Raw genomic sequence first — 13,671 nt, 5'->3', positions numbered from 1 at the left:
CATCATATGTTATAATTGTCTTAACATTTAACAACTATTCTCAAGCAAAGGTATGTACAATGGAAAAAAAATACAACTGCAAAAATCACGTATGATGAAACTAAATTTTCTCACTTTGAGTAAAATATGAATCCATATTGTTGAATTCAGAGCTCATCTGAGGAAAGCAGGGGACCTATAATTTAATGAGCCTATACAAAGATTAAAAATGTGGGAAATCTAGTCAAGAATAGGTCATAATAACTATCATCCCACTGATTTTACATTTAAAAGTATTTGGAGTTTAAACACATATTTGTTTGTTTGTTTTTTAATTTGCTTATGGATTGCTAACATGTATAGCAAATTGTTAACTTTTATTCACTTTTACTGAGTGTTGTTCAAAATTTATTTTGTGAAGAGCACTGCACTGGTTGCTTCAACCAAACATTTTTTTTTCTTGCTACCTAAAAGCATTTTACATCCTCATAGAAAAGATGAGGTGATAGAAAATATAGGCACATGCCAGAGAAGCACAAACCAAAGTGAAACAAAACAGAAAAGAACTTGCATGATATATAATCAGTTTGAAGTTTTAAAGTAAACCAGATTTTTTAATTACAAGAATATTTTTGTGATGAGCCAAATCAAAACCTGTAGCCATGGCGGCCGGCAAGGAAGCAGCACTTTCAGTATCTCCACATTAACTGGATCAGAAACACCCATTAAAACAGCTACATTCTACCTACTGAGGAACTTCTAGCAAAATTCCGCTGAAAGGAGACCTGCCAGGAAGTAGTAAGTTATATTAGAGGTGACAGTTGGCCCCAGACAAGTGAATCTTGGCCGGCCGCGGGCGCAGAGGTCCAATCCTGCAGCCACCGCCCAACCGGCTCTGCAAGCGGCCACCGGCGGCCCGGGGCAGTGAGAAGGGTCCACGCCTGGCCCAGGAGACGGCTCCCGCCATCCTGGCTCTCCTGGCGGCCCCGCTCTCTCGGTGATCGGCCACCCCGCCCACCCGGCTCTTAGCCACGAGGCCACTGCCTACCGGGTTCTACAAGCGGCCCCCCGTCGGCCGGCGCGCCGAGAAGGGTCCCCGCCTGGCCGGGCAAACGGCCCCGCCCACCCGGCAAACGCCCCCCCCCACCCGCCCTCCCGGCTCCGTTGGCGGCCCCGCCCCCGGCCAGCGCAGGCTCGGCTCTGCAGGCGGCCCTGGCGGCCCGCGCAGCGAGAAGGATCCCTGCTTGGCCTGGCAAACGGCCTGTGCCCTCCCGGCGCTGCTAACGCCCCGCCCACCCGGCAAACGGGGCCCCCGCCCTCCGGGCTCTGCTGGCACCCCGCCCGCGGCCACCACCCCAGGCTCTGCAGTCGGCCCCCAGCGGCCCTGCGCTTAGAGAAGGGTCCCTGCCCGGCAGACGGCCTGTGCCCTCCAAGCTCTGCTAACGGCCCCGCCCCCACTGCGAACGGCCCCACCCACCCGGCAAACGGCTCCCCCCCTGAGACGGCGTGAAGGAAATCTAACCAAGCCTTTATGAAATAGTGAACTGGGAACTAAAACCAGAGATTGGGTCAGACCAGAGACAAGCCAGTTCCACCCCTCCCTTCGGACACTCCAGCAAGGAGGCAGGGGCCCGCCATTGCAGAGAGGGGAAGTCACCAAAGTTCGGCCAAAGAGATTCCTTCCCAGCGGAATCTACTTTGGCAGGTGTGTGACTCCCACCAGCATCAGATACAAACAACCGGGAAACTTCAAAATCTCTCCGTGGGCGTGACTGTAAGGGCCAAGGGACTCCCGACCCCTAACTCCCAATACTGCCAGTGACGTGGGCGTGACTGTAGGGGCGGAGGGAAGCAGAGAAGACTCCCCACCCCCAACTCCCCCAACCGCCAACTGAGAGGGCGTGACAGTAGGGGCGGAGGGAAACAGAGGACACTCCAGACCCCCAACTCCTCCTACTGCTAGCGGAGTGGTCGTGATTGTAGGGGCTGAGGGAAGCAGATGGGATCCTCGACCCCCAACTCCCATTACCACCAATGGCGACACCAATGGTCTTAGCCGCCAGACTCCGAAGGTGTGCCCACCAAAGGGGTCAGGAAAAATTAAACTATTGACTCCCAGAACACAGCTCCACAGCACTGGGGCTTAGATGAATGACAGAGAGAGTGCTCAGTCATTAGGGAAATAGAGCACCCAGAGGTGCTGAAAGTGTAACCAAATCCTTGGAGAACCTCCTCCGGTGCACAGGACCTGGCTGGCTGGCAGGAGGAAGGGGAGGAGGGGCCGTAGAAGTGAAACGGCTCTGGACCAACAGGATTGAGAGACTCCCAGGAGCCGCCTTACAGGGATTGCTGTTGACACATTGAGGGCAAATCTCAGCCTGGAGGGCACAGCTTTGCCTACGGGAAGAGAAGAAAATGGATCTCTAAGACCTAATTTTATTTCTTATTTTATTTTATCTTTTCTCTCCCTTTTTCCCTCTTTCTCTCCCCTTCCAAGTTTTATTGTTCTTTCCATTCTCCTCTATGCTATCTAACTCCCCCTCCTTCTTACTTTTCAAGAGCACCTTCCTTTCCCTTCCCCCCAACTTTCATCCCAAGCATTACGTCCTCCATTTCGTGTAACTGTCTAAATGCAAACAGGTGAATGTTTCGAGGCCGTCTATAGTGCTCCTAAATACCTAGCTACTACCAACACCCTGATCCAATTGACGGTTAGCATCCCCCTTCAGTAGAGCAATCTTCTAAAGTAGCCAAGACATACTAACCCGTATACCTTCATAGCACCCAACATAAAGTCCTAAGAACAAAAAACAAATCACTATATGCATACAAAATCCGGAAGCCCTTTATAAATTGAATGAATCAGCTCTAAAGTACAATAAAGCCCAACATCTATAGGCATAATCTCCCACCACAAAGGAGAAACAACAGATATAAACAAAGCCAAAACAAATGTATAGGAGAAGGCAGTTACAAAGCAGTCAAATAGAGCTGGAAAGTAACGTGAACAACATGAAAAAAACAGGGAAAAAAGGAGTACAGATAATGCAGGACAACTTAAATCTACAGGAGGACCTAGAAGCATCAGAAACATGGACAGGGAAAGAAATCAAGGCATACCTAACTCAGATGGAACGGAATTTTAGAGAAGACATGAGACAGCAAATCCAAGAATTGAAAGTATATTTTGAAAACCAACTAAACAAACAAATACAAACTGCAAAGAACGAGCTTTACCAGGAGATAGAGATCTTAAAAAAAAACCAAACAGTGATTTTAGAAATGCAAGAAACCATAAACCAGATTAAAAATGCTAACGAGAATATTACAAATAGACTAGATCAAGTAGAAGTCAGAACATCAGATAATGAAGACAAAGTTTATCAACTTGAAAAGAATATAGTCAATACTGAAAAGATGCTTAAATCTCACGAGCAATCTATCCAAGAGATATGGGATTTCATCAAAAAACCAAATTTGAGAGTCATTGGGATAGAAGAAGGCACAGAGATTCAAGCCAAAGGAATGGACAACCTATTGAATGAAATAATCCTAGAAAACTTCCCAGAGATGAAAGATGGAATGGATTGACAAATCCTGGAAGCCTACAGGACCCCAAACATCCAAAACTGTAATAGGCCAACTCCAAGACATATAATTATGAAGATAGCCAACATACAGAACAAGGAGAGAATATTAAAAGCTACGAGGGAAAGGAGGCAGATTACATTCAGGGGTAAACCAATTAGGTTAACGGCTGATTTTTCATCACAGACTTTGAAAGCGAGAAGATCCTGGAACAATGTATTTCAAACGCTGAAAAATAATGGATTCCAACCAAGAATACTGTATCCAGCAAAATTAAGCTTCAGATTTGACAATGAAATTAAAATCTTTCACGATAAACAAAAGCTAAAAGATTTCGCAGCCAGAAAACCAGCACTGCAAAGCATTTTGGGCAAAATTCTACAAGAAGAGGAATGGAAAAACAGTGCCCAAAACCAACAGCGGGAGGTATCTCAGTAAAGGCGGAGGAAAACAACCAAAAAGTAAAAACTAGCCAAACTAAAATAAATAAATAAATAAACATGACTGGAAGTACAAATCATATTTCAATTGTAACCTTAAATGTTAATGGACTAAACTCACCAATCAAGAGACACAGGCTGGTAACCTGGATCAAAAAAACAAATCCAACAATATGCTGCCTTCAGGAGACTCATATGATAGGAAAAGACATACACAGGCTGAAGGTGAAAGGTTGGGAAAAATCATACCACTCACATGGCCCTCGGAAGCAAGCAGGAGTGGCCATACTCATATCGAATAAACTCAACTTCAAACCTAAGTTAATCAAAAGGGATAAAGAAGGACACTATATCCTGTTAAAAGGAACTATTCACCAACAAGACATAACAATTATCAATTTATATGCACCAAATAATGGTGCAGCAACATTCATAAAACAAACTCTCCTCAAGTTCAAGAGTCAAATTGACCACAACACAATAATTATGGGTGACTTCAACACACCGCTCTCGCCATTAGACAGATCCTCCAGACAAAAGCTGAATAAAGAAACTATAGAACTCAATGACACAATCAATAACCTAGACTTAACCGACATATATAGAATATATCAACCATCATCAAGTGGATACACGTTCTTCTCAGCAGCACATGGATCGTACTCAAAGATAGATCATATATTATGCCATAGGGCAACTCTTAGTAAATATAAAGGAGTGGAGATAATACCATGCACCATATCTGATCATAATGGAATGAAACTGGAAATCAATGAAAAAAGAAGGAAGGAAAAATCCTGCATCACATGGAAAATAAACAATATGTTACTGAATGATCAATGGGTTACAGAAGACATAAAGGAGGAAATCAAAAAATTCTTAGAGATAAACGACAATTCAGACACAACATACCGGAATCTATGGGACACAATGAAAGCAGTTTTAAGAGGGAAATTCATTTCCTGGAGTTCATTCCTCAAAAAAAGAAAAAACCAACAAATAAACGAACTCACACTACATCTCAAAACCCTAGAAAAGGAAGAGCAAAACAACAGCAAATATAGCAGAAGACAAGAAATAATTAAAATCAGAGCGGAAATCAACGAAATTGAAACAAAAAAAACCATTGAAAAAATTGATAAAACTAAAAGTTGGTTCTTTGAAAAAATAAATAAGATCGACAGACCCTTAGCCATGCTAACGAAGAGAAGAAGAGAGAAAACTCAAATCACTAACATACGGGATGAAAAAGGCAATATCACAACAGACACTACAGAAATACAGAAGATAATTAGAAAGTATTTTGAAACCCTATATTCTAATAAAATAGAAGACAGTGAAGACATCGATAAATTTCTTAAGTCATATGAGCTGCCCAGATTGAGTCAGGAAGACACACACAATTTAAACAGACCAATAACAAAGGAAGAAATAGAAGAAGCCATCAAAAGACTACCAACCAAAAAAAGCCCTGGACCAGATGGGTATACAGCGGAGTTTTACAAAACCTTCAAAGAAGAATTAATACCAATACTTTTCAAGCTATTTCAAGAAATAGAAAAAGAAGGAGCTCTTCCAAATTCATTCTATGAGGCCAACATCACCCTGATCCCGAAACCAGACAAAGACACTTCAAAGAAAGAAAACTATAGACCAATATCTCTAATGAACATAGATGCAAAAATTCTCAATAAAATCCTGGCGAATCGAATACAAAAGCATATCAAAAAAATTGTGCACCATGATCAAGTAGGATTCATCCCTGGGATGCAAGGTTGGTTCAATATACGGAAATCAATAAATATTATTCACCACATCAATAGACTTAAAGATAAGAACCATATGATCGTCTCGATAGATGCAGAAAAAGCATTCGACAAAGTACAGCATCCTTTTATGTTCAAAACACTAGAAAAACTGGGGATAACAGGAACTTACCTCAACATTGTAAAAGCTATATATGCTAAGCCTCAGGCTAGCATCATTCTAAATGGAGAAAAACTGAAGGCATTCCCGCTAAAATCTGGAACAAGACAGGGATGCCCTCTCTCACCTCTTCTATTTAATTTAGTCCTTGAAATACTAGCCAGAGCAATTAGACAGACAAGAGAAATTAAAGGCATAAAAATAGGAAAAGAAGAACTTAAAATATCACTATTTGCGGATGATATGATCCTATACTTAGAAGACCCAAAAGGGTCTACAAAGAAACTACTAGAACTGATAAATGAATTCAGCAAAGTGGCAGGATATAAAATCAACACGCATAAATCAAAGGCATTCCTGTATATCAGTAACAAAACTTCTGAAATGGAAATGAGGAAAACCACCCCATTCACAATATCCTCAAAAAAAATAAAATACTTGGGAATCAACCTAACAAAAGAGGTGAAAGATTTATACAATGAAAACTACAGAACCCTAAAGAGAGAGAGAGAAGAAGATCTTAGAAGATGGAAAAATGTACCCTGTTCATGGATAGGCAGAACCAACATCATCAAAATGGCGATATTACCCAAAGTTCTCTACAGGTTCAATGCAATGCCAATCAAAATCCCAACGGCATTTCTGGTAGAAATAGATAAAGCTATCATGAAATTCATATGGAAAAACAAAAGACCCAGAATAGCAAAAGCAATTCTAAGCAGGAAGTGTGAATCGGGAGGTATAGCGATACCAGATTTCAAACTGTACTACAGAGCAATAGTAACAAAAACAGCATGGTACTGGTACCAAAACAGGAAGGTGGATCAATGGTACAGAGTAGAGGACACAGAGACCAATCCACAAAATTACAACTTTCTTATATTTGATAAAGGCGCTAAAAGCATGCAATGGAGAAAGGATAGCATCTTCAACAAATGGTGCTGGGAAAACTGGAAATCCATATGCAACAAAATGAAGCTGAACCCCTTTCTCTCGCCATGCACAAAAGTAAATTCAAAATGGATCAAGGACCTAGATATCAAATCAGAGACTCTGCACCTGATAGAAGAAAAAGTTGGCTTCAATCTACACATTGTGGGGTCGGGCTCCAAATTCCTTAATAGGACGCCCATAGCACAAAAGTTAATAACTAGAATCAACAAATGGGACTTACTCAAACTAAAAAGTTTTCTCTCAGCAAGAGAAACAATAAGAGAGGTAAATAGGGAACCTACATCCTGGGAACAAATCTTTACTCCTCACACTTCAGATAGAGCCCTAATATCCAGAATATACAAAGAACTCAAAAAATTAAACAACAAGATAACAAACAACCCTATCAACAAATGGGCGAAGGACCTGAACAGACACTTCTCAGAGGAGGACATACAATCTATCAATAAGTACATGAAAAAATGCTCACCATCTCTAGCAGTCAGAGAAATGCAAATCAAAACCACCCTAAGATACCATCTCACTCCAGTAAGATTGGCAGCCATTATGAAGTCAAGCAACAATAAGTGCTGGCGAGGATGTGGGGAAAAGGGTACGCTTGTACATTGCTGGTGGAACTGCAAACTGGTGCGGCCAATATGGAAAGCAGTATGGAGATTCCTAGGAAAGCTGGGAATGGAACCACCATTTGACCCAGCTATCGCCCTTCTCGGTCTATTCCCTGAGGACCTTAAAAGAGCATACTATAGGGATACTGCCACATCAATGATCATGGCAGCACAATTCACAATAACTAGACTTTGGAATCAACCCAGATGCCCTTCAATAGATGAATGGATTAAAAAACTGTGGCATTTATACACAATGGAGTATTACGCAGCACTAAAAAATGACAAAATCATGGATTTTGCAGGGAAATGGATGGCATTAGAGCAGATTATGCTAAGTGAAGCTAGCCAATCCTTAAAAAACAAATGCCAAATGTCTTCCTTGATATAAAGAGAGCAACTAAGATCAGAACAGGGAAGAAGAGCATGAGGAAAAGATTAACATTAAACAGAGACGAGTGGGGGGAGAGAAAGGGAGAGAGAAGGGAAACTATGGAAATGGAAGGAGACCCTCATTGTTACACAAAATTACATATAAGAGTTTGTGAGGGGAAAGGGGAAAAAAAAAAAAACAAGGGAGAGAATTAAACAACAGCAGATGGGGTAGAGAGGGAAGATGAGAGGGAAGGGGAGGGGGGATAGTAGGGGATAGGAAAGGTAGCAGAATACAACAGTCACTAATATGGTATTATGTAAAAATGTGGATGTGTAACCGATGTGATTCTGCAACTTGTATTTGGGGTAAAAAATGGGAGTTCATAACCCACTTGAATCAAATGTATGGAAGATGATATGTCATGAGCTGTGTAATGTTTTGAACAACCAATAAAAAAAAAAAATTTAAAAAAAAAAAAAAACCTGTAGCCTTTCATAACTGATCTCATTTGCTAATAATTATGAAAAATTGACCCCTTGAAACCTAGGCATTTGTGGAACATCAGAGATACTACTTAATTTTTAAAACCCACCTCTGCATTTGAAATTACAGTGACCCCTAATTTGCCCATCTGGAAATAATTCTGGGCCAGATAACATTTGAATAAATGGGTAGACTTTTCAGAGTTTATGTATTAATAAAGGAAAATTGAATATATATGTTATTTTCCAGATAACCAAAACCTAGTCCTTTAAGCACTGAAATATTTTTATTGTAACTATTTTAATGAAAAATTTTATTGACTATCTTCTTTTTTGCTTCATTAAGCTCTGCATAATATCTAACCAACAATTTTATAGTACTTTACAGTTCACAGAGTTCTTTGCACATTAAACATCTCATTTAGTTTCTCCAACAAAGCTATGAGTTAGGTGGTGATATTATATCCACATTTCAAGGATGGTAAATCTGAGTGACCTATCTGATTTGCCAAGGATCACACAATCAGGAGTAATAAATTAGGACTGAAACCCAAGAATTCAGAATGAAATCACAATGTAATTTAAAATTTCTTAATTTTCAGGGTTGTCACTATAACATCAGCTGTTATACAGTGATGCACGTGAGACATGATGAAGATCATTGCAGATCATTCTTTATTCTGCTGAGGCCCAAATAAAGTGGTCAACTTCCTTTTAGAAGCCAAGCTATAAGATAAATATATATCTTTAAATGTAACCATCAAACACAATTTAGTAATTTTTAATTTCTTTGTCCACTCTCTCTGTGGGCATATGATTGTTGAGTAGAATAGTTGACAGATACTCCAAAAGTATTTAAATCAATTTCTGATTTCATTATCCTTCTCCTCTCCCTTCTTTCTCCTTTTATTTCTCCCTTTCCCTCTTCTACTCTCCCTCCATCTTTCTCTCAGATTGTACAAGTGATTTCCTGTAAGTTAAATGATGTATGATGAGTCATGGTACCATATGTTAACCATATATTGAAATGTCATCTCTTCACTGAAAGACCATGATTACTACATTTTAGTTATCAACTTTTATATTAATTGCCTTATTTCTATTATCTCTTATTACTTTCTGATATCAGCATGGTTGCTTCTAGTTCCTCTTATCATATATAGATAGATAGATAGATAGATAGATAGATAGATAGATAGATAGATACCAAAATATCATGTATATATACCAAAATTATCTTATCATGTATACATACCAAAATTTCCCTATCCATTCATCTACTGAAGGGCATCTAGGTTGGTTTCATAATTTAGCTATTGTGAATTGTGCTGCTATAAATATTGGTGTGGCTGTGTGCCTGTAGTAGGCTGTTTTTAAGTCCTTTGGGCATAAACTGAAGAGTGGGATAGCTGGGTCAAATGGTGGTTCCATTCCAAGTTTTCCAAGGAATCTCCATACTGCTTTCCAGATTGGCTGCACCAATTTGCAGTCCCACCAGCAATGTAGGAGTGTGCCTTTTTCCCCACATCCTCTCCTACACTATTGTTGTTTGTATTCATAATAGCTGCCATTCTGACTGGAGTGAGATGAAATCTTAGAGTTGTTTTGATTTGCATTTCTCTGATTGCTAGTGATGATGAACATTTGTTCATATATTTGTTGATTGATTGTATGTCTTCTTCTGAAAAGTGTCTGTTCAGTTCCCTGGCCCATTTATTGATTGGGTTATTTGTGGGTTTTTTTTTTTTTTTTTTTTTGGTGTTAAGGTTTTTGAGTGCTTTCTATATCCTAGAGATTAGTGATCTATCTGATGTGCTTGTGGTAAAGATTTGCTCCCATTATGTAGGCTCTCTATTCACCTCACTGATTGTTTCTTTTGCTTAAAAGAAGCTTTTTAGTTTGAATTTATCCCATGTATTGATTCTTGGTGTTTAATTCTTGCACTACAGGAGTCTTATTAAGAAAGTTGGGGCCTAATCCAACATGGTGAAGATTTGGGCCTACTTTTTCTTCCATTAGGCACAAGGTCTCTGGTTTAATTCATAGGTCCTTGATCCATTTTGAGTTGAGTTTTGTACATATTTTATTTTGAGACAGGGTCTCTCCCACTAAGTTGCTTAGGCCTCACTAAGGTACTGAAGGGGCTTTGAACTCGCAATCCTACTACCTCAGCCTCCTAAGCATCTGGATTACAGGTGTGTACCACCTCACCCAGCTACTTTGCCTTTGTTTTAATAGTTTATTTAATTTTAGAATTATAAAATTTAATGTTTAATTGCTGTGTTTGATAACCAATACACAGAAGTGCTGAAATGTGACAATATATCTATTACCATATTCTTTCCTGCTTTGTCTTTAAAACATTCAATATCATTTATAAGTATATTTTAAATTCATAAAATTATTGTACTATAAACCTTTTCTTAGCTTTTTGAAAACTCATCACTGAGTTTTAAATATCCATCCACTTTGCTCTATATACAACTAGTTTGTTGATTTTAACTGTTGCACACAATTTAACTGTTGTAAGTATCCATCATATTAAATTTTCCACTTTCTGGGCATACATCTGTGTTGATCTCCATTCCCTACAATGCCCCAACAAAATTTCTTGTATTTCCTTGTGTCATTAGTAAACTGAGTAAGCTTTTTCATACAGTGATATGAGAATATGATCAGTAGGGTTATGTTGGCTTTTATTTTTTTAACATATGACCATGTTTCTACCGGCAATAACCAATTGCCACTGAAGTTATAGCTTTGTGCTTTAGGTAAGTCTTGTTTTTCCCATAGCTATCACCTAGTTCATGGCTTCGGAGATTAATTTTTTGAAAATAGTCTGATTAGGAATTATAAAAGCCTAGTAAATTATTATTCACCTGGAAAATTTACATGAGATCTTTAAGTATTCTATAAGAATCCACCCATGCTGTGTAATTCACATTGTAGAGGAACACGCAGTTAACTCACTTTTCTTTTGTTCAAGCAGCGATTTTTATTTAATTGGATTTAATTCAGAAATATTTACTGAACAAATATTATTAGGAAGCCCTGGATTCAGCATAAAGAGGACACCAAACATGGAATAGATGAAAGGCACATAGTCTAACTGGAAAGATACACACTGAAAGAGTAGACTTAAAGCCTTTTAACTTTCTTGTTATAAAGTTTCTCTTCAGCACTTCTCAGATCAAAGTCAAACACACACACACACACACACACACACACACACACTCCTTCACCTTTCTCTACATGGTCAAACTCTTTGGTCAGATCCAGAACACTTTTCACTCCTATTTCCACATTAGTTTCCCAATTCATGTTTCTGCTTCCTTCTGATAAAGACTCCACACTAAAAAACACAAATCTTATCACATCACTTCTCTACTCTAAACACCTCCATCTACTCCCTGGTTTTAGAAGAGAATCTGATAACCTCACATTACAAGACCTTAATAAATTGTCATTGGATCTGGCCTAGCAGTTACATATCATTCCTTATAAACTCTGGTCCAGATAACTAGGACAAACTGCATTTTCTTGAAAAGACTCAGTGGCTGTTGTCTCTGTGCTTTTGAAAATGTTCTTCCTTCTGTTAGGAATGTCTTCTCTCTGCCTGATCCTCAAAAGTTAATTTTCTGAAAAAATAAGTCACCTTTATTAACAAACCCTAGTCATCTCTCAAAACCAATTCATATGTTAGTATTTTAGGCAATCTATTGACCTCTCCAGGCTGAGTTAAACTGTTTCCCCAGTGTATCTTGTTGAAATCATTATTATTCCCCCACAAGTCAACTGTAATTTTCTTACATGTCTATTTTTTTCCACAAGACTGTGAATGTTTAGTGATCATCTTCATTTGTAAACTTAGTAACTGGCACAAAGACTGGCACAGAGTTGCAGCTGAACATTTATTTTCTAGAATAAATGAATGAATGAATGTTTTTACTGAAGTTATTGGCACTAAATTAATCATTAGCACTAAACCACAACATGTATAAAACATTCCAGTTAGGTTGGGTTCATTACCATTCCTATTTACTCAACACCTCTATAAAGAATTTGTAATTTCTGGGTCTTCCAACTCTGAAACTTCAGACTAGAGATGCAGTTTCTGTTATTCGTTTTAATGACATCCAGTGTCAATAAAATTATTTGTATACTCTACAAAATAAACTTAGGAATTTACAGCTGTATAAAATCGCTGCTATTAACACTCAGTGCACTGGTGAAGTTTTTAAGTGTATTTCTACTATATTAGGAAGGTTTGCTAGTTCTAACTAAAAATTCAGTCACTTAACACAGTAGAAATGTTTTTCTTGTTTAAATGACAGTCCAGTGTTTGTGTCCCTATTCAAGCAGCTTTCCTGACTGTGTTAATATAGAAACCAAGGTTCCATCCATCTTTTGACTTTGCCATTCCCTTGGCAGCTTTTCTCAACTAATGTTTCCCAAGAGAATTAAGTTGTATTGCAAATGATATGAAGGCCTATTTTTGTATTTTTCCAAGGATGCTACATAGCCAGTACATTGAAGATACTTAGGTAACTCATTATGTATAATGAAAACCTTCAACATTGGTCATGTACAATCAGCTTTGGAATCATCTGGAAAACTGTTAAAAATGTAAAGTCCTGGGCTGGGGCTGTAACTCAGTGGCAGAGAGCATGCCTCACATGTGTGAGGCACTGGGTTTGATCCTCAGCACCACATAAACATAAAAACAAATCGAATAAAGACATGCTCTCCATCTACAATTACAAAAAAAAATAAAAATAAATGTAAATTCCTGGGCCCCAACCAAGCCCTACTGAATCCAGAATTCTGGGATTGGAACCAATTCATCAGGCCTCTAGGTGATCCTGTTGATTCTCAAGTATGAGAACCACTGCTCTAGGAAATTAGAATTTAATCCCGCCCTTCCAATTCTTGAGAAGGTTTGCACTAGTACCTTTAATGTCTTCTGCTTCCAGTTAATAGAAAAGGAAAAAAAAAAGAGTCTAGATACCCAACTCTATTTTGCAAAAGTCTCAGCACAGAACTGACAGATATCACTTCCACTCATATTGTAGTGGCTATAACTTATCTTTTTTCTGCCCAGTGGTGATGTGCTGGAGCCAGAAACTTTAGCTCAGGAGAGCTACTATTAAGTTTGCAGGCATTTTGAGAGTCATTTGGCATTATATATATATATATATATATATATATATATATATATATATATATATGGCACAATCTAAAATTTGCAGCACAGAAACACAAATACTAAAATCAGAGAACCACTTGTTGTGTATATACCAGCACACCGCTAGCCATAA

The 13,671-nt window shown here is 38.8% G+C and overlaps 1 protein-coding gene across 7 annotated transcripts in view; it reads left to right on the top strand.

Moving 5' to 3' along the window:
• The window catches only part of Dmd (dystrophin), a 2,062,171-nt gene that overhangs the window by 1,336,441 nt on the left and 712,059 nt on the right, over positions 1 to 13,671 (top strand). The gene's annotated exons all lie outside the window — the stretch shown is intronic.

This window comes from Marmota flaviventris, chromosome X (assembly GCF_047511675.1).
Source record: "Marmota flaviventris isolate mMarFla1 chromosome X, mMarFla1.hap1, whole genome shotgun sequence".
NCBI classification, from domain to species: Eukaryota; Metazoa; Chordata; class Mammalia; order Rodentia; family Sciuridae; genus Marmota; species Marmota flaviventris.
Note: the sequence above shows the minus strand (reverse complement) of the source record. Positions and strands in the feature narration are given on the sequence as shown.